The 23271-nt window shown below is 32.4% G+C and overlaps 2 pseudogenes; both read right to left on the reverse strand.

Moving 5' to 3' along the window:
* Positions 1-3649: 3649 nt before the first annotated feature.
* Positions 3650-22917, reverse strand: LOC149528032 (phosphatidylinositol 4-phosphate 5-kinase 1-like; annotated as a pseudogene).
* Positions 8992-11134, reverse strand: LOC149528033 (protein EDS1L-like; annotated as a pseudogene).
* Positions 22918-23271: the final 354 nt, after the last annotated feature.

The raw sequence follows: 23271 nt of genomic DNA on the forward strand, positions 1-23271 counted from the left end.
TTATGAATGAGCCAACTTCAACATCAAATTCCTGAATAACAATCAAAGTATACCTCAAATTCATAATATTTGCAACAATATAGAGACCTTCCTCTTCATCCACTATCTACATTAGCCATTTGATTAGATGTATTTTGAGAATTAATAGAATGGTTCTGAGATAGCAATGACCAAGAACCAACAAAGAAAAATCTAACTAGGAAACAAACGACTGATAAAAATAATTTTGAAAATTGAAATAAAAAACAATAATTTTATCTTTGCCCCTAGATAAAGAAATAACTCTAATAGTAACGAAGATCAACATGCACTGTAGCTTAGAAAATTAATATCCATAGAAATCAAATATTTAACAAGTTATAAAACCATAATAAGTTCAAGGCCATTCATCCATTGAATGATTATTTGACTGCTCAATACATTGAATTAATAAGCCTAATTAGTCATCAGAAAACACACCAAATTTTGAGTGTGAATGTACTTGGTTGTGCTTCCATTATCATTGACCAAAAGGAGACCAAGTATCTGCATTACAACTGAAATGGCAGTTAAAATCTTATAATTAAGAGAGCTCAAAATTTTAAAGGAAACCCTCATATTATTCCTAGAATTGGCATAAATTATGGCTAAATCTAACCTGCACAACATGTCGGTGAAGTTGAACTATGTGCAAAGGAAGTGTACCAATATTTTCCCCTTTTGCAACCATTTGAAATAAAATTTGAAGTGAATCATCTTCAATCAGACTTTGTGCTACTCCAGGGCGACTAGCCAATCCCTTCATTATATGCACTATATTTCCTTCTACCTAAAAATGTTTAACCAATAACCACTATCATGCAGATCCACTTACAATTTTACATTAAAAAAGTATCTACATATAGTGGATGCATGCATTTTTATAAGCAAAGGACCTCCCATATACATTGTGGTGTCTATACATTTGTCCAAAAATAAATATAAATCTGTTAAAAGATAATATAAAATTGTCCAAAAGTGCAAATTATTACCCAAAGAAGATCAGAACATGATAAAATTGGAAGTCGCGAGATAAAATGTCTAAATTAATTTTAAAGTTTAAACTTCAAAAACATGAGCTTAGTAGTTGAAGACATATAGCATAATCATTGAGTAGAAAATAAACCTTCACAACTAGAACTCCTCATCCAACAAACACCCAAACTGAAGTTCTAATATTATGTTTTGCATTACGCTCTCCAAGAACATCAAAGCTAGATCAATTTTTTTGAGCAGTATGATTGTCAATCCAATGTGATGGACTCAACTATCCAAGATGAGTCTCTTGCTTCTCAGCTAATGATGACTGTCTAAATGTACCCTAGGAAACATCTAACTCAAGATGCTCTACATAATTAATGCTTCCATAGGCTCTACAAACACTTAAGAGTTAGAAAATTTTCATTTAGCATCATTGTCATTCCTACATGATGAACTCAACGATACAAAGTGAGTCTCTTGAACTTTAGTTAATGACATCACCAAAAGTAAACCCAAATGTAATCTCACCCTATTTGCATTACTTCTAAACCAATATAGACAAATAATTGCTCCATACATATTTATAAGTTTACATTAAAAAATTCACTATGCAAAAAAAATTGTAGAGTTGCATCAGAAGATAACCCAAAAAATGGGTCCCCAAAATAGAAAAAACATTTCATTTGTCATCCTCATTTGGTTCAAATTTTGTTAAATAAGTTTAGGAAGGTTTATGTCAAATTTTCACACAGTATCCTGCATAGTCTAAAAATTAAGGTTTGTTGGGCTCGTGTGGGTATGTTATCTAATATGTATCCATATCATATCCATACAGATAGGATAAATGTGTCCAAGGAGGGGCATATGTCTATCTAGCTACCATATGTTTAGGAGAGAAAACAATGTGTACTTTGTAACTACAACCACCCCCAATTTGGCAGAAGAAATAGAAGCAATGGAAATGAATCTTTTAGGCTGTAGAGCTAAACAACCGAAGAATAACACCCAACAAACCTTGTTTCCAAGCTTGAAACACTATTAGAGGAAAAAAAATCAAGCATATGGTCCCAACAAAACACTTGTACCTATCTGCTATATCTAACTTTCTTGAGGTGCCTTCAGGAACATGTGTAGATTGTGTAGAGAAAATTCAATTTTCTTAGTTACATGTTTATAAGTCAACCATATGGTACTCCTACTTCCTATTTCTGAAAAATTAGCCTTATTGGCACCTAGAAGGCTAGAAGAGACAAGTGTATTTTAATATTAGATTCAACAATTTTGATTGTGAGGATATATTGTAAGCTTTGATTTGCTTGGATAATTCATTTGAGATCATACTAATAGGTAAAATATGTTAAGAAAAATGAATGCAATTTTAGATAAACCCCCTAAACAAATTGAAACTGCAGAATGCTGAATCTAGGTTTTTATCAAGAGAGAGACATTTGATGTTGCTACTCATATGACACAAATAAAAGAGTGAATTCTATGGAATCAAATGATTGATTGATGTCTTTCTAGTTTTAGCCTATGAGGGCTCAATTCTATCTATCCATTGTGAATGTGAATAAAGAATGATTTTCTTACATGCTTTGATCTACAATGATCTTGGATGATAATTGTTACATTTTGCATATCTGTTTGGTGCCAATGTTTAATCTGTTTGGTAATTACTTATATTATAGTAGTTCATGGTTCAATTTTTTTTAGGATACATGTCTATCATAAGTTACCTACAAAACTTTTCTGTTGCTATCCTAAATACTGCCTACTACACATGGCTTAGACACATCAACATAAGTACGTGCTTTGCCAATGCAAAAAATAATATAGCCCTTCTATTTATCTATCTATGATCTCAGTGTTACTTAAGCTTCACATCAAATGTTGGACCAAGTACTTAAAATGGTCCACAGTGTCACCTAAATATATAACAGGGCATGTGGCCAAGTGGAGTGCATAGAGTCTGGATATGGTTTAATATTGTAGAAGTGTTTTTTGGTGTTTCTTTGAGTGTCAGTTGAACTAATTGTCCTTGTATAGGATTATTTTTTGTATCTACTTTTTATTTATTATCTCTACAAATGCTTTTTCTATGTGGTCATTTAGTTGAAATGAGATTGCTTTCTTGGGTCCTTTGAAATGAAATTGCTTTCTTGGGTCATTAGAGATAACCTACATGAATAAGGGGAATATATTCACAATATAAATTCTAGAACAATGATAACTATCTAAAGCCTTTCAAAGATGTTACTAACCAATTGTATCATCTAATATGATATTTATCTTTGACCAACACACCCCCAAAATTATACATGTTATGCTATAATAAATTCTTGTTCATTAACATATTTTTTGTGGAAGAAGATTGTGGAAAATTTTACATTAAACCAAGAATGCAAGACATCTATTACTTGACATCTATAGTCTTGAAAGATTTGTATCATAATTTGACAATATGTTTTTGATCCATCAAAAACAAATTTTAAGTTAAAATACAATATGTTTCACTAGCCAGTAATAGGTTGGCATAAGGAAATGTTGTGGGAATTTGTACATTGAATTGACACTGATTTATTTTCATGATTGCAATCTATAGCCAAATAAATATAAAAGCATTTCATCCCAAAAGAATTACAACAAGGGCTTAAGAAACTTGCTTTAGAAGTGCCTGGCACTATTTTGGCTCAAGCTGAAACACAAACTCCAGATCTAGATCCTTGAGAGTTGTAGTCTCATCAATTTCAACTTTGTCTATTGATTGACCTTGAGATGAGCCTTTTAGATCGAACTATGTATGTATGCGAAGCTCTGAACATAACATATTTAGCATAAGTATAAGTTGAACCTTTTACAAATTTCCAGATCCAATTTTTAAGAATCTATGATAAGTTTTTCTTCACAATCACTTTGAATTCATAATGGCAAAGGAGTCCCATAAATAACATATAGAGTCTAGAAATAGAAACATCTCAACATGATAAATCATATCACCTCTGCTTATACATTAATGGTATTAATATTAAATATACAAGTGTGGCTACTCATATTTAATTTTGAAAATAACGTCTAGTTACCAAAAATTGACATATTATGTCAAGGATTAAATGGAAAATAGAGTAAGAAGGTATAGAAAATACCTTTTGCCTTCCTACTGCTCTGATACTATGTAGACCAAAAAATTTAGTGATCAATGTGCTTTCATAAGTATGAACATGATTATAGTAATTTGGCAGCATACGAAGAAATATCTGTAAAATGGTCACACTGGTAAACAATGAAGAAAAGAAAAACAATAGGATGCTGAAACCCTGTGGAACATTAAGGCAAACTGAGGGAATCCCACAATATAAAATTTGTGTACCTTACAACTAGCATTAGTTGGCTACCACACCTAAATGTATAACTTAAAGGACTCGTTCAGTTACAACTAGCATCTTAAGATACAAAGATGCATCAATTTCCAAGGATGCTGACAAAAATTGCCAAATAAACCAAGAACAATAAATCCCACTTTCTTCGATTAATTGCAAAAATTGCATAGATGAGACTAAATTAGTATGCATGGTGTTTAAAATGTAAATCTCTTGTACACCCAAAACCAAGTGTGGCAAATTCAAAAATTTGTGAATCCAATATGTCTAGGAACAGACACACAAACTCAAATATACTGAAATGCATTTTGTACATTACCCCACTGCACCCATAAATAGTTTCACATCCAACTCAAGATATCCCATATCTACAGATGAAGATGGTATTAGATGATTAGTTGAACATTTTATCAGTAGAACATGTTTAGTTTTACACAGCTTTGGATCAGAAGGCAATAAAAAAACTCATATTTAGAAGAGGATAACTAAACAGGTTCAGACAATTTGTACTGTAGTTTATAACATTCCTATAGTAAGTTCTTTTAATGATGCAACTGCCTTGAGGATTTCACTTTTCATCCAGCTTTCTCTAACAAATATCTTCTGCACTTACCATTCAATATGTCAACAAAATATTCTGCAAACACATAACACTTGGATGCCTGAATATCATGAAGATATATCAATATGCCTACTTATCCAAGTGTATCATTTTCTTATGAATAAAGGACAATCTACTGAAAAAAGAAAAGACCACTTTTTACAAATTCACATAGATATAAACCCATTCATTGTGGGAAAGTAAAAAGTAGATCTAACATAAAAATAAACTAGAACTAGCCCACAAAAATGAAGAGCAAATAAGTAATGCAAGTATGTATTTTTCATTACCTAAAAGTTAAATTTAGGTTCAGAGCAGAGTTCCTTTGGAATACCTTATAAAATGAAGGGAAAACTAGACAACTGACTTGAATTTGGAATATATGCAGTATCAAAATCCTTGGGAATATGAACCCAAGTGCTCAAACATTTTATCTATTCATCACCAGCACTAAAAAAAACTCCTATACCTTGTTATATTATGATATTCCATTAGACTTGCGATGAGTTTGAAGTTGGTCTTGATTCATTCAAAAAAAGGGAAATAGTAAAATACAATGGAAAAGATACAACAAGAGAAATCAGTGGACTAGCAATGGAAAAAAGTTTATGTTTTTTAATTGTACCTTTACTTCAGATTTCCGCATTGTCTTTATCATGAACCGATCATTGTGAGAAAGATAAAACATACTGCCACTCTTTCCTAGGGGGGAGAGTTCTTGCAGAGCATCATTTCCACAAATAGAAAGCATATAATCAGCTGCATCAATTTTAAAAAGTTCTCGAAGATGCCTGAACATTGTGCAAAAAAGCTAAGTCACAAAATGTTGGTAATATCATAATATCTTGAGATAACAACCAAAATATAAGAATTCCAAAGCTCGTAACATTCCCACTGAAATTGTAACAATCAATTTTCTCAAATATGCTTGAAGAACTGAATCATTTTGGATTAGGAATTTAGGATATCTTTATGCATAAAATGGTAAAGGAAATAATCTAGGTTCAAGAAATTAAATCAAGTAATTTTGGAAAGATGCTCTTTGGATATTTGAAATTGCTTTGACATTATCAGGAATTGTGTTGTAAAAATCTACACAAATGTTAGCAAATTGAATATGGAAAAACAAAAGCATTCAGCCACTTTGTAGTGATAAAGAAAATCTGTGCATTTTCTTGGTTTGAATAAAAATCAATATACTGCTGGCAATAATTTGGCTTTGTTTCTTTGTTGATGGAATATTTAAACCATTAGATTCATTAAGAAATCTAATCCTAGAATTTAAGTTAAATAATTGTATTGTTTATAGGTGCACGGAAAGACAAAAGATGCAGCATAAATTCACTCGGAAGGTGCTATGTAGCATCCATGTGCAGACTTGACATTATAAGGAAATAAATAGGCAACACAATCTTTTCAGACCATTACAAGATCATGTAGTAGCATCAAAGCCATGTTTTTAATCAAATCCAATGAAATTGAAAGGAATTGCAAATCTAGAAAGAGAATATTTCTGAGACACACAAGCAGATCAATCAACATGCAGATATAGTTTGCACAAAACCATATAACTAGAAGTCCCTATGTGGGATGGCACGTAAAATCCAAGTGAGTTCTCAGCCTTAAACACACTAGGCTTGTAAGTAACATTACTGTATTGTTGAAGTATAGAACATAAATACCATGCACTTGTCAAGAAAACAACACTGATGGTATTATTATTCTAGATATAATCTATTTCCAATTAAACGACATCTCTATCAATCAAAATTATCTGCATTTGAGAAAGTTTTGGAGCTGAAATAGCTTTAGTTGATTGAAAAATGACAATGGAGGAAGACATCTAATATTGCTAGTTGATACAACCTTTGTAGTTAGACCTGCAAGTCATTAGGTCAATATTTTTGGTTGCAAAGATACCAAATCTGTGTCATAATTTATGCCTCCTAAATTTTGAATGGAACTGAATGTACATGTTACTAAGTGATTTTTCCATTACAATCATAACAAAAATTTAGCTTTTGCTTTGGAGTATTTATTACAAATATTATCAATGGATCTTATAAGTGGAAAGTTAACATACTTAAGAAATTCCTAAAGGAAACAAATCATTCCAGCTAGCTAGAAAGTAGGTTGTTGTGATACATCTATTGCACATAGATTACTAACACAAATGTAATAGACTGATGGTTAAAGCACTACAAAAAGAACACAAAATTCAATGCAAAGAGCTAGATGCGAGAAAAACCTAAAAAACATTGGGCAGTAGTCCTTCCATTTGAAGTCAACAGAATGATGGGGTGGTGCATGCTGAACCCTCAGGTGGAAATCACAATCATACACTTCCTTTGGGATCAAAATCAGCAGGGACAATCTCTCATTTGTCTATGGGAGTGATCTTTCCTACAACATACCTGCAACCATAATACATAATGATCAGATGAAATACATAGTGTTTTCTCACAAGAATATTTTCTCTCTCAAATTTATGCGTACTAGTGGAGGCATAGTGGCAACAAACAGAAGCAAACGAACCATTCATTATCACATTTAGAAATTACTGATAATGTGAGCTAAATCTACCCTTTATAAAACAACCCCAAAGGGACAGATACAAACAAATAAGATTTTAGAAATAAAAGCATTTGGATTAAGTTCTTATTTGAAATTTTGAAGAGAATTTTGCTAAGCTGAAGTAGTGAGACATTCCCATCTCAGATTGCAAGGATAAAATTCAATACAAAGGCATTGGTTGGCATAGATAAAGCTAGTAGACAATCTTCCCATTGGAACATTCAAAATTATACCACAACTCATAAAGAAATTAAAGAATGCCTCAAAGATGTTACTTTACAGGGATTTGACAAACTTTGTAATTGATAATGGTTACAATATTATTTCCTTTTTGCTTAAATGAGAAACAGAGAGATATCACAAACCACAAAGCAATTATAAGAATGCCTTAAAGCCAAGGATTTAAGTTAATCATGTGGAGTTCTTGCAACATTACAGGTATTTGGCAAAATCTGCAATTCACAATGGTTACACTTACTATTTCCTTTAGCTTGAAAGAGTGGCACGACAATTATCATTTTGGTATTAGAAACCTAAACAATATATTTTAGTACAATATTCTTGAATAACAAGAAATTGAGTAAAAATAAATACACGTTTTAAAATCATATTGTTTTCATCATTCAAATATTACACGTATACATTTTTCATTCTCTTGTTAGTCTAACTCAGAATTTCTTGTTAGCAAAATCAATAAACATTACAAGGCATATCCATATAAATGTAAAATATTGAGCAAGTCACTAGTCATATGCATGAATATGCAAATAAATATGCGAACCTGATTCCCAATTACAGATTGAGCATTAAGTCATAATTTTTGTGCCCTTTATAAATAATTTCACTCGGTCTCTTACTTTCATTTGGCTGCCATTTATGCCCTCTTTTCATAGCCTTGGAAGGCACATTTATTTTGGATACCTCATTAATGAATACTCCTTGAACATATTCTCTCTCGACAATAGATTGCACAGGAAAAATTTTGAGATCACAAGTTTTGACACCCTCGTCATTATCATCAAATTCCTCACTACTTGAGCTTCTTATCCCATCAAGGGAAAAGGTTCTTGCTATTCTAGATTCAAGGGTTTTTGAGGATGTTGTTTCGGAGCTAGGGGCATAAGAAGTATTCAAATAAACCTCAAAATCAGACATAGAAGAGCTTCTCTCCTTCCAAAAATATTGGTCATCATCGAAGAGATCGTCATGCTGATCCACACTGGAAGGCGAGGATTCCAAAAGGTGGCATAGCCTAGTCTGATTGCCACATGCAGGATAAAATGTACCTTTCCCATATTTGAACCCCTTACTCCAGGTCCCCATATAACAACTCCCATCTGCCCATCTGTAGACTCCATGGCCTTGCTTCAACCCATCAAGCCATTGCCCATCATATTTATCCCCGTTGTTTTGACTCATAATCCCCATTCGATCATGGGTTTTCACCATATCTTCTAACTTATCATAAATGGCAACAAGGTTAAGCCTGCCAAGGTTGGCATGAAAATCTGGCTTCTCTTTTTCTTCCTTGAAGGCATCATAGTATACAATCTTCATCGTCACACATCTGTCTCTATAATCTCTTAGTTTTGCCATGTGTCCCACTTCCTCCAATTTCACCATTTTTGCATTTAGCTTGTTGATGTTCTCCATGAGCTTTTCCTCCACCTCCCCTGCCGCTCTCAGGGAAAGTTTGGCCTAGTAAGAAATAAAAAGAACAATTCTCAGTACATATTAATTTAACAAAAAAATTGTGCATCACAACCAATTTACTATGGACTGATGTTTTCTACTTATGTATAAATATATTCTAAGTATAAGACAATTATTAGGATTCAATCATATAATTTTTGAATCCAATCTATTGATTCATTTACGTCAATAAATGATCGGCTGTATATAAAAATCTATGACTTCTTAGTTGAATTTATGAACTCATTTCTCTCATTTAGTTGAGTAGCTTTATACAAGAATCTCTCTCATGAGAATGATGGTAGTAGATGGATGCAATAAAAAGACAAATAAAGAGGAAGGCAATAAATGGACAAGTTATTATGGATCAGTTAAGTGGGTTCTTATCACTGATTACTTATGAAAAATAGACCAACAAATTTAACTGAAAAACTACACAATTAAATTCTAGTTCTAGAAGTATCATAATTTAACTTGTTGTGAAAAAATATCTTCTACTTTACATACTAAACAAATAAAAGTAGTTTTCATTTTAGAAATTATAAAAAAAAAATTAAAATATAGATCAAAGTCTAAATGCTAAATCCACCATTCACTCTTGCAGGTTACATCATGGATCCAGTGATAGGCTTCCAAACCTGATTGCTAATTAATCTGTAGTTCTCTTCAGCTGGCTGAATTAACAATTTAATAATAAATTCTATTCTTCTACACCCAATTCTGCTCTTCAATTGAATCAAGCAAGTGAAAACTAAATTCTATTTAGGAAATTGCATTATGAGTACAATGAAGGACTAAAAAGTTCTTAAAAAACCAAGCAAGATGACAAATTAGAGGGCATTTTGAAACTAGGCTCCATCTTCGCTTTTTTGGTTTGCAAATAATTAAAAAGTAAGATGAATAATGTTAAGAAGCTTAATTTAATTCCAAGGCCAAGAGCATCTAGTTGGACTTCCATGGCAAAAGAAGGTGCACCATGTGATAAGGGAAGCATAGAAAGCCCTTCCAAGTTAACACTGCTTGTGTCAACATGGAAGACTACATCATACCTAATGTGATCTGAAATATTAGCTTGATCTTGGGTAGTAAACAGGGAATAAAATAGAATGGGCAACACAGCCTTATAGTTTTCAACACAAAGAGCTACTTTTTATGAGCAAAACAAATAGTACCCAAATGGTCTGTAAGGGCTCAACTTTACAGTAGGGTTTAGGCTTGTTATTAGTTTGTTTGTGGGTTCCATATTCGTAACAGTGGTGAATTTAACCAGTGCACAAGCATGATGCAGGACAATGCGTACATACACTAGAAAATTCAAGTCTGCAATAGGGCCTTCCTCCATGATTTCATCTATATCATCATCGTCAACATCATTCTTCTATTCAGCAGATTTATGCCAGTAAGGCAACATGACTTCCAATGCTTTAGACACGGATATGCAAAGAGTTAAAAGAGTTCTCACAAATATATCACACCTTGAAACAAGATTGAAGAAATGGTTGGCCCACCCCTACCTATGAACTACCCTGGCAAGAACTTCATCTCCAATAAGAGGAAAACCAAACGTGGTGGCAAAAATAGGGGCTTCCTTACCAAATTTCTCCAAGATTGAGAGTGCCGCCAAAATGACAACTACCCCTCCAATTGAATGCCTTGTAAATAGAACACTTTTTCCTATTCCAAGTGCCTTTGCAACCTGAACAAAAAAGTATATAGAGTATATTCTTAAGTACAAAACCATACAATCTAGCGTTGGATATACATAGTAAATTGAAAGTCAATGTTGTATGCATATAACCTCAAACGTGTAAAATCAATAAATTCAGCAATGAATAAATGGATTCTACTGATGTCCACGAGATCAAATAGTCTAAGAGACTACAGGTAACATCTTTATGTTAAATCTAAATTCTTTTCAGAGTCTAATCTTCTCACACATTAATCCACATCTCCATTCTCCTACATATTCACAACCATTCTCCCAAATATACTGATCCTGGCCTTCCTTAACACCATGCTTCCAATGGCCTTCATAAAAATCACCATTCTTGAAGGATTTATGATCATACCCATGTTTTTCATTCAGAAACCACTGCCCTCTGTACGTAGACCCATCTACTCCAGTAAATGTCCCATACTTATGCATGTAACCACCCATAAACTCTCCCTTGTAAGCTGCACCTGATGGCAATGAAAGCTTATGTTTACCTATTTTTTGACCTCTGCACCACTGACCTTCATACATGCAACCATCAGTCCACAAGTATTTTCCCCTCCCTTCAGGTAAACCACGGTTCTGAGCTCCCACGTACACATCTCCATTGGGAATTGCTTGTTTGTAGCTCCCGCGCACGTTAAACAAGACAATGTTCAAAAAAGGCCGAAACCCTTTTTTGTTTGAACATGTTCAGTCCGTGTTGGCCGAAATTTGACTCCATTTTAATAGATGGTCAAAATTTCAACCAACATGGGCATGGATTAAAAATAAGAAGACATTTTTCCTTGTCTATTCCGACCAATTTGACCCCATTTTAATAGATGGTCAAAAATTTTGTTCTAAAAATAGGGTCAAATGTACTAGTGTCCAATATACCATTAAAAAATGTAGACTTGACATCCATTTGATAAACTTTGAAACCTTTGTATGCAGAGTAAGCAAGTAGAGTTCTTACTCCTTCAAATCCTACAACAAGGGAAAATGTTTCTCCATAGTCTATCCCTTCTTCTTGTGCATATCCTTTACAAACTAATCTTACCTTGTTCCTTGTGACTTCACCATTTTCATCTAACTTGTTTCTATACACCCACTTGGTGCCAATCACATTCTTATCTTTTGGTCTAGGAACTAGAATCCATCTCTTATTTTTCTCTATTTGTTCAATCTTTTCTTTCATGGCTTTGCTCTAGTCCACATCTTCTAAGGCATCTCTCACTATTCTAGGATCTTGCATGCTAAGAAAACATGTATCATTTCTCAACTTATTTCTTGTCATTGGTCCAACATCTTTATCTCCAATGATTTATGCTATAAGATGATGTCTCTTGACATACTTTGACAATCGTGGTTCTACTCTATTTCCTAATTTGGTTTCTCAACTTCTAAATCACTATGTTCATCTTTATCAAGTAGCTTAACATCTCTGTCATGTACACTAATCTGAGAATCAAAATCTGTCTCAATTTCATTTTGTAACTCGACACCTGAATGTAGCTTGGTTCTTAAATACAACTCGACATTCATAGTATGTGACTTGACAGTCACTGAAACTTGCTGTTGATTTGCAATGTAGTTTATAGTATCTTCATTAGCAGGCATACCTTCATAAAAATATACAAATGATTTGTATTCCTCTGGTTCCTTCATAGTTTCATCTTCATGTACTTCTGTATATTCATCAAATTTTGCATTTGCACTTTCCACAACCTTTTTAGTGTTAGTATTTAAACACTTATATGATTTGCTTCTTATGGAATAGCTAAGGAATATACCTTCTTTATTTTTTGCATCTGGTTTACCATTCCTAAAATCCTTGAGAATATAACACTTCCTTCCAAATACCTTCAAATATTTTACATTGGTTGAGTATCCATACCATAGTTCAAAAGGTGTTGTATGAGTACCTTTATTGACTTGTACACAATTCAATGTATAGACAACTATACTTATAGCTTCTCTCCAGTATTTCAAAGAGACATTATTTTTCATCATGAGTGACCTAGCATAGTCCATTAAGAGGATTTGTTCCTTCTTTCAACAATTCCATTTTGTAGAGGGTTCCTAGCTGCAGATGCCTATCTCTTGATTCCTTTTTGATTATAGAACATATCAAACTCATTTGATGTAAATTCTCCTCCTCTGTTAGATCTCAAACATTTTAGACTTTTACCTATTTCCTTCTCAACTCTTGGTAAGTACCACTTACACATTTGGAAAGCAACAGATTTTTGTTTAAAAAACATAAAATTCATCATTCTAGAATAATCATTAACAAGTAGCATAATGTGCTTATCTCCTTTGGAGCTTTGCACTTTAATTGGTCCACACAAGTCAGTATGAACAATCTCTAATATTCCTTTAGAGGTACGATTCTTACTCTTACAACTTGACTTTGTCATTTTGTCTAACTGACATTATTTGCAAATTATATTGTTAGGTTTCTTCAATTTAGGAAAACCTTTGAATCTTCTCATGTTACTAATACTATAACCTCTTGTGCCATAGCCACACATCATCAAATTCTACAACTAAAAAAGTAGCATCCTTCATGTCAAGATATAATAGATTACCTCTAGTTTGATCACCTCTTCTAAGTAGTTTTCCATCAACATCATATATCTTAGCAATCTTGTTCTCAAATTCAACCTTACAGCTTGAACTATTCAGTTGTGACACACTTAACAAATTGTAGTTAAGTCCTTCAACATAATAAACATTGTTACATAAAATGTTTTTTGTGAGTTTGATAGAACCTTTCCTTTTATTAGATAGGATGCATCATCACCAAACCTTACACTATTTCCATCATAATATTTCAAGGTAATGAACTTACTTTTATCTCTAATCATGTGATGTGAACTCTCTTTGTCAATGATCCATCTATCATTCTTGTTCACATAAGAAACTAGTGCAGTTGCCTCATATTCCTCAGAATCATCATTCATTACAACATACACCACTTCATCATCATGATCATTAGATTCATCTTTAGTTTCCTCCTTAGCAATGTAACAAGACTTCCTGCCCTTGTCTTTGTACTCTTTGTAGGTGATGGTAGATTGTGCATGATCTCCAAGACCTCCAAGGTGTAGCTTCATCAGACTTTTCCATGTAGGAAGGTTATCTCTATTAAGCTTGGGTACCTCTCTTTTTCACATCTTGATCTTCTTGCTTATAGTACCTTCAAACTAGTCCTCTTATGTAGATGACTCCGATACCAATTATTGGAATTATTTAGAATAAGTGAGAGGAGGGGGGGGGGGGGGTGGTGAATCAGTTATCTAAGGTCTAGATGTACAAATAATTTTTTTCACAAATTAGAGAACCAATATCCATAAAACATATTCATCATGCATGCATCCATTAGATCATACAATCACTTAACCTTGTAGGTTACTATCAAATCAACTTTGCAGAAATGTAAGCATGAAACATAAAAGATTCAATAACACATTTGACATGATGATTTTATGTGGAAACTCAATATGGGAAAAACCACCAATAACATGCTACTAATTTTTACTCTTCTGAAATGATGCCCAGTGAAAGGCCAACCTTGTTAAAGGTTGCAATGCACACTGCTAAATGTAACCCGGTTAGAGGATTTCAATAACCCTATTAGGAGTGAGCCTTGTTAGAGGATTTTTGATCATTCACTTGGAATGTCACCCAATTAAAGGATTTACAAATGAATATTAGGTCAACCTTAATCCAAAGAATTTACCCTAGACTGATACAACGATTAGAAAGTAACAATAAGGCTTGATTTGATAACAACCTACAACTTACAACTTCATCTTGCAGATTATAGATCTTTGTTTTAGTCCTCCATTCTACTTGGCTTTCATACACTTCATCTCTAACATCTTGTTCAACCTTCAAGCATCCATTCCCTTAAGTCTTCTTACTTTGCATGCCAATTGCAGACTCTATAGTTTGGCCAACATATGAAAAAACACCCAAGACTCCTTGTCTCCCTTAGGTTCTCGCACATGCCAACTATTGTTTCATGCCTTATACTCCCTTATAAAAAGAAATTGGATCCTTTGTCATTCATCCTTCATCGTCCATTTTAGGGTTTGATGGGATTAGGTAGGATTCAATGAATCTACCCTTTATTTCATTTGATTCCTTTCTAGAAACTTATCCTTCAATCCTCTTTGAATTCACCTCAAAATGGTTTATCTTGAATTCTATGCCACCAACTCATCAAGCTTATCTTGCATACGGTTCACATGGTCCAAGAAATCAAACTTGTCCACTTAGATTCATTGAATTCATGATATTTTTCATAAAACTGTCCCTCGACATTTACTTGGTTCTGATGTTCGATACATATTGTGTTGCTTAGCATCCACTATCAAATCGCTCGACATGAACTAAATTTTATTGGTACTCCACATCAACTAAACTTTACTTAGCTAGCATTGTTTCACTTGGCATAAACTGAATTTTGACTTTACTTGGCTCTAACTAATTTTCTATGTGGCTTGCATTAACTTTGCTTGACACCTTCAGTCCACTAAATCAAGCTTGGAAGACTCAATTCTTCTCTCTTATTTTTCTAAGCTTAATAAGTGTATCCATCCTTTGCAAACTGTAGTAGATAATTAATGCACTATAATATCATTGTCGTAACCGATATTTGTACTTCTTTTCCATATCATAACTCAACCTTTCCTCTAGGTGCTATGGTTACCTCATTTGATCAAATCCTCTTCATCAATCAAATAAATGATATTACTCAAATCATCTAAGAAATTGTCTTACCAACAAGTAGTAGGTTTGACATCAGTGACAAAATAATGATTGAAACATATTTCATACTTGTATCAATCTATTTTCAACAACTTGGAGTACATTCCCCCTGCTAAGCAGGTTTCAGACATCTTCACTAAACCTTTTGCATCCTTGTGGTATCTTTAGTTGTGTTCTATGCTTGGGGTGAAGGAAGTTGTCCTTGGGGGAACTCAGTGATGAGTCCTTCCTTCTTTTATGCTTTTTAGCTTATTCTATCTCTTTTTGGAGTAGGGTTTTTCCCACATGGTTTTCCCCATTTCTCCATATTTCAGAGATTTGGTTGTGCTAGGTACCTCATCAAGCCATGTTACTGAGACCCATTTATGCTTTTAGCATTGTAGTTTCCTTATTTTTTTCAGCATTGTTTGTAGCTGCATTTTTGCTCATCTTAAGTGGGGGTGCTAGAGTAAAGGATTAATTTAATTTAAGTTATTAAATTACCTTTACTCCCTTCTTAAGATTTCACTTTATGCACATGTATTTCCATTTAATAAACGTCATTTACTTTTTAGGGTTTCCCTATTAGGCTTTTATGATCCCCTTTATTAGGATTGATCCATTGTATTTTCATTCATTATTTTCAGTCTAATAATATATTCTTCCATATTTTCAAAGCCAAACCCTTGCCTTCTCATCTTTTTCTTCTTTGTGATAGGTTCTTGCATGCAAGTGTTCTACTGGATCTGTGGATTTGTTCTTATCAAATCTTTCAATTTTTATTCCTACACGATGAGTTATTATTTTTTTCTTTGTTGAGTAGTATATTATTTATTGGCACCTTGATTGATTGGTGGAATTTCATTGTGTGATGCATTGCTCATGGATTGTGGTGGAGAATAATGTATCATGGATTGACCTTTATCTCAAGTTACAAATCTCTATGTGCTTAGTGGATCATCCACTAATCTTATCTTTATGGCTTATTCTATTTGTTAAAACAAATTTTCTTGTTATTGGGAAATGTGGTTCTTAAGCCAACATGTGAGTCGTGATATCTTTAAATGTATAGTAAAATTGTGAGAGAAGCATCACCTATTATTAAGGGATGATCAATAGAGAAAATAAGATCATCTAGAAGACTTGAGAGATCAAAAGAATAGATTAGAGTTTTTCAAAAAATTGGGTATATAATCGCAAAGGCCTTTAATCTGACATGTTTGTAGCCTATTTGATGTTATTGAGTTTTAGATTGATAGTAAGTTATTTTTCTTTCATTATATCCTTGTTATTTGCATTATGTTACTCATTGCTACAAGGTTTGGACATCTCCATTGCATATTCTTCATCTTTGGGTTGCATCATAAATAATGACTATTGTTGTTGGTGGTTCAATTTCACATACATTGAGGCTTTCTAGGTTTGGTGCATTGGGTGCTACCCCATTTTTGGTTGGGGGTAATAATTTAGACAATGTTGGGGGTACGTTTTCTACTAGAATGATGTCTATAGAGAACCTTTAAGGAGACTTGGAATTGGGTTTACTACCACTGGTGGAAAAAGTCTTGCTCTTGTTGCTAAATGTGCACCTCCAAAGGATAAATCCCAATCTCTTGCACGCTCCAAGACATCCGTTGTGGTCGTGTGTGCTCTAGATGTTGTGAAAATGTTAACTTTTACCACCACTACAAGTTGGTTTGTATATTCATTGAATTTTTGGCCTTCTCTTCCAAATCTTCATTGCTGGGCGATGGATTCATGGAAACCCTTGTTCACTGGTAATATTGATCTTTTTGCTTGTTTAAGGGGTTCTTTAATTTATCTTTTTACTTCTTCTAAAGAAAGATGTTTGGTTCTAAGACAACTATGGGTTTGGGGGACCCACTCTCTCTTGGTGAAACCTTGATAGTTTTTTGTAATACTCTTATTCAACCACTTGGTATTTGTCAAATGTGAATTTTTCTCCTCTACATCACCTTTCACTTTTGGGAGAATCCTTAAGACTTTGAGGTGTATTGTTTTCTTTACAAAGGTGGATAAGACTACAAAAACTATGATTCTTTATCCCTCTTTGTTTATTTTGGTAGACATTGATATCTCTACACTTGTCCTTGGAGATGTAGTTCATTGTGTGGGGGGGGGGGGGGATTAACCATGGACTCAAGTAGTGGATTGTAAGGCATCTCATTTTGATGCCATCAATGTTTCTCTACTAGTCACCACACAAAGGAACTACCACCTAGTGGAAAGACATGTCAAGGAATATTTGATTATCCCAATTACTAATTCTTCCTCTAGCGATGAGGATGAATCTATTGCTAAAAATTTGGGTGACACTCTTGTTATAAATGAATATACCATTGCTTCTGCTGGTGCAACCCCTCTATCTACCTTCACCTACTTCTAATTCTCTTCTTTAATATTAGGTTGTCAATGTTCAACTACCTCAACTCTCTGCTCTTTGTGTTGACAATTATTCAAATTGAGTTTCATTAGCTACTCTCCCTTATGGTGGGGATCCTAAGGAGAACATCAACTAGAGATAGTTGTTCTTTAAACTCACATTTTTTTCCACATATTGTGAGTGATTTTCCCTCCCACTCTTGAGAAGGGATACTAGCCTTTATGCCACTGTGTTGTATATATTTTTTATTTTTTATTTGCCAACATCTTTTCTATTAGCGTGTTGTGGAGCACCTTTTCTACCTATGGGTTGTGGTTATGTAAGGGTCAGCACCCTTTTTATGAGGTTGATTTTAATAAAAAAACATCATAGTATGCAAATCACACATTTTATGTTCAAAGTGATGATTGATTGGGAGAAGATTGACTTGGCTCTATATTAAATTTAAGTTTAATGTTTTGGGATTCATATCTATTTTTTGGATTTAATCTGGGTAGAGAATGGACAACTTATGGATTATGTTAGGACCATCGAGATATATATTATTAAAAAAAATGAAATAAAATAAATGGCCAAAAATTGTAGAGATTTTGGTGACAACTAATTTTTTTTTTCATTAACATTTCAAACCACACTTCATTATCCATCATCTTGAATGGAACAAAAATGCATTTAAATTATAGAGTAAGTTCCTTGTATTTTTGTAGGTTTAAATCCTTCCTCAGCTCCCATATACTCCATGTCATTCCATTCTCTTTTTTCAAGCAACTTGCTCATTGTGATTTTTCTTCAATTTCATCCTCTTCATTTTGACAAATCATGGAAAGAGATGCAAAACATTGATGCAAAATAAATGTTACTCAAAGCTTTACAATTTATGCAATCAACTATGGTCACATCTTTAATAAATGAAAATACCTAATTAGTTTTTGATCATTCATTGATAGTTGTTCATTGATTTGACCTTAAATTTTGATTGTCCTCATAATCACAACATTGATATGTATTGGAATAAAAACAACAAAAAATGAATTGTGTTCTCATAACTTAGGTAGGATAAACTATAGAACACACCAAATTGAACTTTTAGTGAGTTTGAAATGTCCAAATGTACAATAGTTATCTCTTTAGCCTTACATAATTGATAGCTAAGTTCGTAAGGTGGTATTTACAACAATTATAAATAGAAGTTTGTTCACTTGACAAATGAATAAGCTTTCTTATGTCAATCCCTTTGTTGGACTAGATCAATGAAGATGAGCAATATTGAGCACAACATATACAAACATGTAGATGTAATTCTTTTGTCCTTTTAAAAATCAAAGTGTGCTTTATTTGTTCATTTTACTCTTAAACCCACTTTATGAAATGAAATGTAAATTGAATATCTTTAAATACTATAACAAAATAATGTGTTGAGAAATATGTGTTATAATGATTAGTAGAGGAGGTATAGAAATTGAAAATATGAATTTGAGGTCTATTTTCACAATCAGTACATTGAACTAGGTCATCTTGATTCACAAATCAATGAATTTTTGAATTATAATTATTATTTTGAAATATAAAACAAATGTTTGAAAGAAAGTATAATGAAAATAAGAAATATTTTTTTATAGTCTTGAATACCCACCAATCTATATATGGGTCTAGAGATGACATATACAAGGTGTACATAGCTTTATGGGTTAATAAATTACGTATACAAGCCTTGATTGGTGGATTTGAACTTATGACATCTCTCTCAAAAACACAATAATACAATTTCTCAACTACTATTTTTCTTTTTTTATGGACAAACTAGTAAATTATTTACCTATAATAATTTAATAATAAATAAATGATAATATTATAATAATTAGTATTAAGAAAATAAATAATTTCCTTTTTAAATAAAACCTAATACAAATTTATAATAATTGTTAATTAGAATTCAAAGTAAATAAAAAAGGTAAAAATAAAACAAGAAATATTATTTATAGTTTTGGATACTCAACAATCTATATATGAATTCAAAGATGACATTTACAAGGCCTATATCTCTATATGGATCAATAAATGGCATATACAAGGTGTATGCCTAGACTATAGAATTTGAACTTATGAGATCTCTCTAAAAATTACAATAGTACAAATTATCAATCGATTTTATTATTATAAAAGAATCACTAAGCTATTAACCTATACAAATTTAATAGTGAATAAACCGTAATAATATAGAAACTATTATGCAAAAGGTAAATAATTATTTTTAAATAAAACCCAATTGTTAATTTATAAACTCAAACTAAACAAAAGTAAACGTACACATAGTTATTCTTTACCCTTTATAAAACTTCAATGAATGTATGTTTGTTTTCAGCTCCTAGAATGTCTATGTCTATTCCTTCAAGCTATGAGACCTTCTATAAGATTTTAAGGCTCCTTCAAAACCTCTCTTTCACCCTTCCACCAGCTTTGTTTATTGAGATTGCTAATTTCAAGCATTTCAATTATACATGCACCGAACCTTGAATAATGTGTTCATATGTTATACTCGAGATTGACTTACATATAAGTATTATTTGCTAATCACATTTAAAGTAGATCCCACACCTTACAAACATACATTGAACAAGCCCAACTTCCTCCTATGCATAAAAATTAGCAATCAGATAGCTTGGATTGTGTTACAATATCCTTGTAGAAAGGGATGCATGTTCACCCTAAGTCAAATGGAATATATATATTTTATGAAGCTAAACAGTGTGTACTTTGCTATTAGAATAAGTTGAAGGTTGAGGACAATAAACATGACTGAAATGACACAAAACAGTCAAAGAAAGCCCAAAGAGGCACTGCCATACACTGACAACATTTCCCAATCCAAAAACTAGTGTCTTTTTTAATCAATTACACTTCCCAAAGTAGAAGAGATGAAATGCACTTAGATCCTTTTGCACCTCATATTTTGAGCATGCAATTTCCTAGAAGCTCTGCCTCCCTTCTACCAATGTGAAAAGTTGTACCTTGAAACATAAACAAGGAATCTATCATGTGGACATCTCATGAACACAAACATGGTGTCAATCATAAATACATTCAATTTTGCTCCACTCCTTTCTATATTTGTTTGTATATTGTATTGTGAGGGCCATCATCATTGGTTTCTTTCTTTTGAACTTATATAATTAAAAATGATTCCATTCTCCAAAAAGTGCATGGGGATTATGATGGTCCAAACAAAGAATACATTAGGTGAAAAAGATTATTCGTGGGCCTTCACTGCAATTGGTCATTTCATACATCAAATCAGAAAAGATATGCTTCCAACTTTCTTAGCTTTGATGAGACATGAAAGATACCTTAACTAAAATTCGTGGGGAGTTACAGTAATTGTGGGGATAAAGATAAATACGTAAGATTTGGGCTTTAATTATTTATATGTTTTGATTATTTGTAAAGTGAGGTTTTAAAGAGGTTTGAATTATTGTATGGTCAAGCAGTCAGCAGGAATTAGAACGAGTCTAATGAGAAATGGGATCAATAAAATAATTAGTATAGCAGGTTTGGAATCATTTATAAATATAAAATAACAAATCATATTTTAGACTGTTTTAGTTCGGTGGAAGTTATTAAAATTCTTTCAATCAATCATTCATATAAATATCAAAAAATTAGATTAATAGTTGGTACATTCTTTATTAAGAACTTGAATTTGAAACAATATTAAGAATATCTCTTTTCTTTGTAATTCATTTTAAGTTTTATGTTATTGTGGGTGATTGTTTTTCTATTAGGTTTTTAATTTATAGATTATGATTTGTAGTTGTTTTTTAATAAATTGTATCCATTTTTCATATTAAAACATATACAATATTGAAATTCAACAAGAACATATCAAATGACAAGAACAATTAGATGGTGATAAATTTGTAGTTCAACAATAAACTAACAATTCTTTATAAGAGCAAAACAAAATATACAAGACTAAACTCTTAAATATCAACAACAAAAGACTCACAAGCTTAAAGTGCCATGAAGTCAAAATTGCTAGAAAGAATTGTAGACGGTGTCGACCTCCCTAGTTTCACCATCAAGGGCATTGGGGAGCCTAATGATCTCCCTAGTGAATTATTGTTTCAATTTTACTATTTTGTAAGCTAATCATGAATCAAAAGAATAAGTGGGACATGAAGGAAGCCTTTTGTTAGACCAACATCTAACTCAAGCTAGGACAAGTTATAATTGTCTAGTTATATACATTTTCTATACAATGAACTTTGTGATGAAGTTCATTATGAGAGTTAACAATCTATTTAAAATGGTTCTAGTTGAAGAATATAAACCTCTTTATCTCTTCCTTCTAAAAATACTTGATTTTTTTTTTGAAGGATGAGAAGGCATTTGTTAAACAATCATACCACATGTAGTTTCATGATCCTCCTTATTACATTTTAAACACAGTATCAAAGAGTCTTCATAAACAAATTGTTCTACTATTCTCCCTTCTTCGAAGATAAAATGATGAAAGAAGAACCCACTTTCTCAATATTCACATTAATATAAAAATTAATAAGTAACAAATTTTTTCTTGATTTTGATATCAAATTAGTTGTAATAAACTACTATATCTAATTACTATATAAAAACATTATTTTTATTGCTGTTCCATAAAAATTATATTGATTTGAATTAGGTACTTACCTATAAATGATATGAACGATAGTATGAAACTAATTATTGACAAAAAAAAAAATCTATAAGGTTATCCTTCCCAATTTAATATAATACAAGTTTGACTTTAAACAATAATTTTTTTACGGCCATTCCCCATATTTACAATCTTTACTACCCTTATAATTTAACCTCTCCATATAATAATATAATTGAGCTTTGCCTTGTAAGAAAAGTTAACAATACACCCACTAATAATCTTTAGATTGACAAAAATGGATTTACAGTCTGGTTATAAATAGACATACATGTCCCAAAATTAACATCAACATGATTTTCTTGATTAAAATAGAAGAATCGATTGTGCAAGACAGATTTCTATTAAAATAAAATCATGATAATGTATGATTAGGAGGCTCTGTTGATGGTATAAGTGCAGCTAGTTTTCTGGGCCCATGGGTTCAAAATTTAAGGAGCAATAATTTCTTATATCAAGATGCCTCCACTTGCACTA

Source organism: Cupressus sempervirens, chromosome 11 (genome assembly GCF_028749045.1).
Source record: "Cupressus sempervirens isolate cs-2001-9-10 chromosome 11, ASM2874904v1, whole genome shotgun sequence".
NCBI lineage: Eukaryota > Viridiplantae > Streptophyta > Pinopsida > Cupressales > Cupressaceae > Cupressus > Cupressus sempervirens.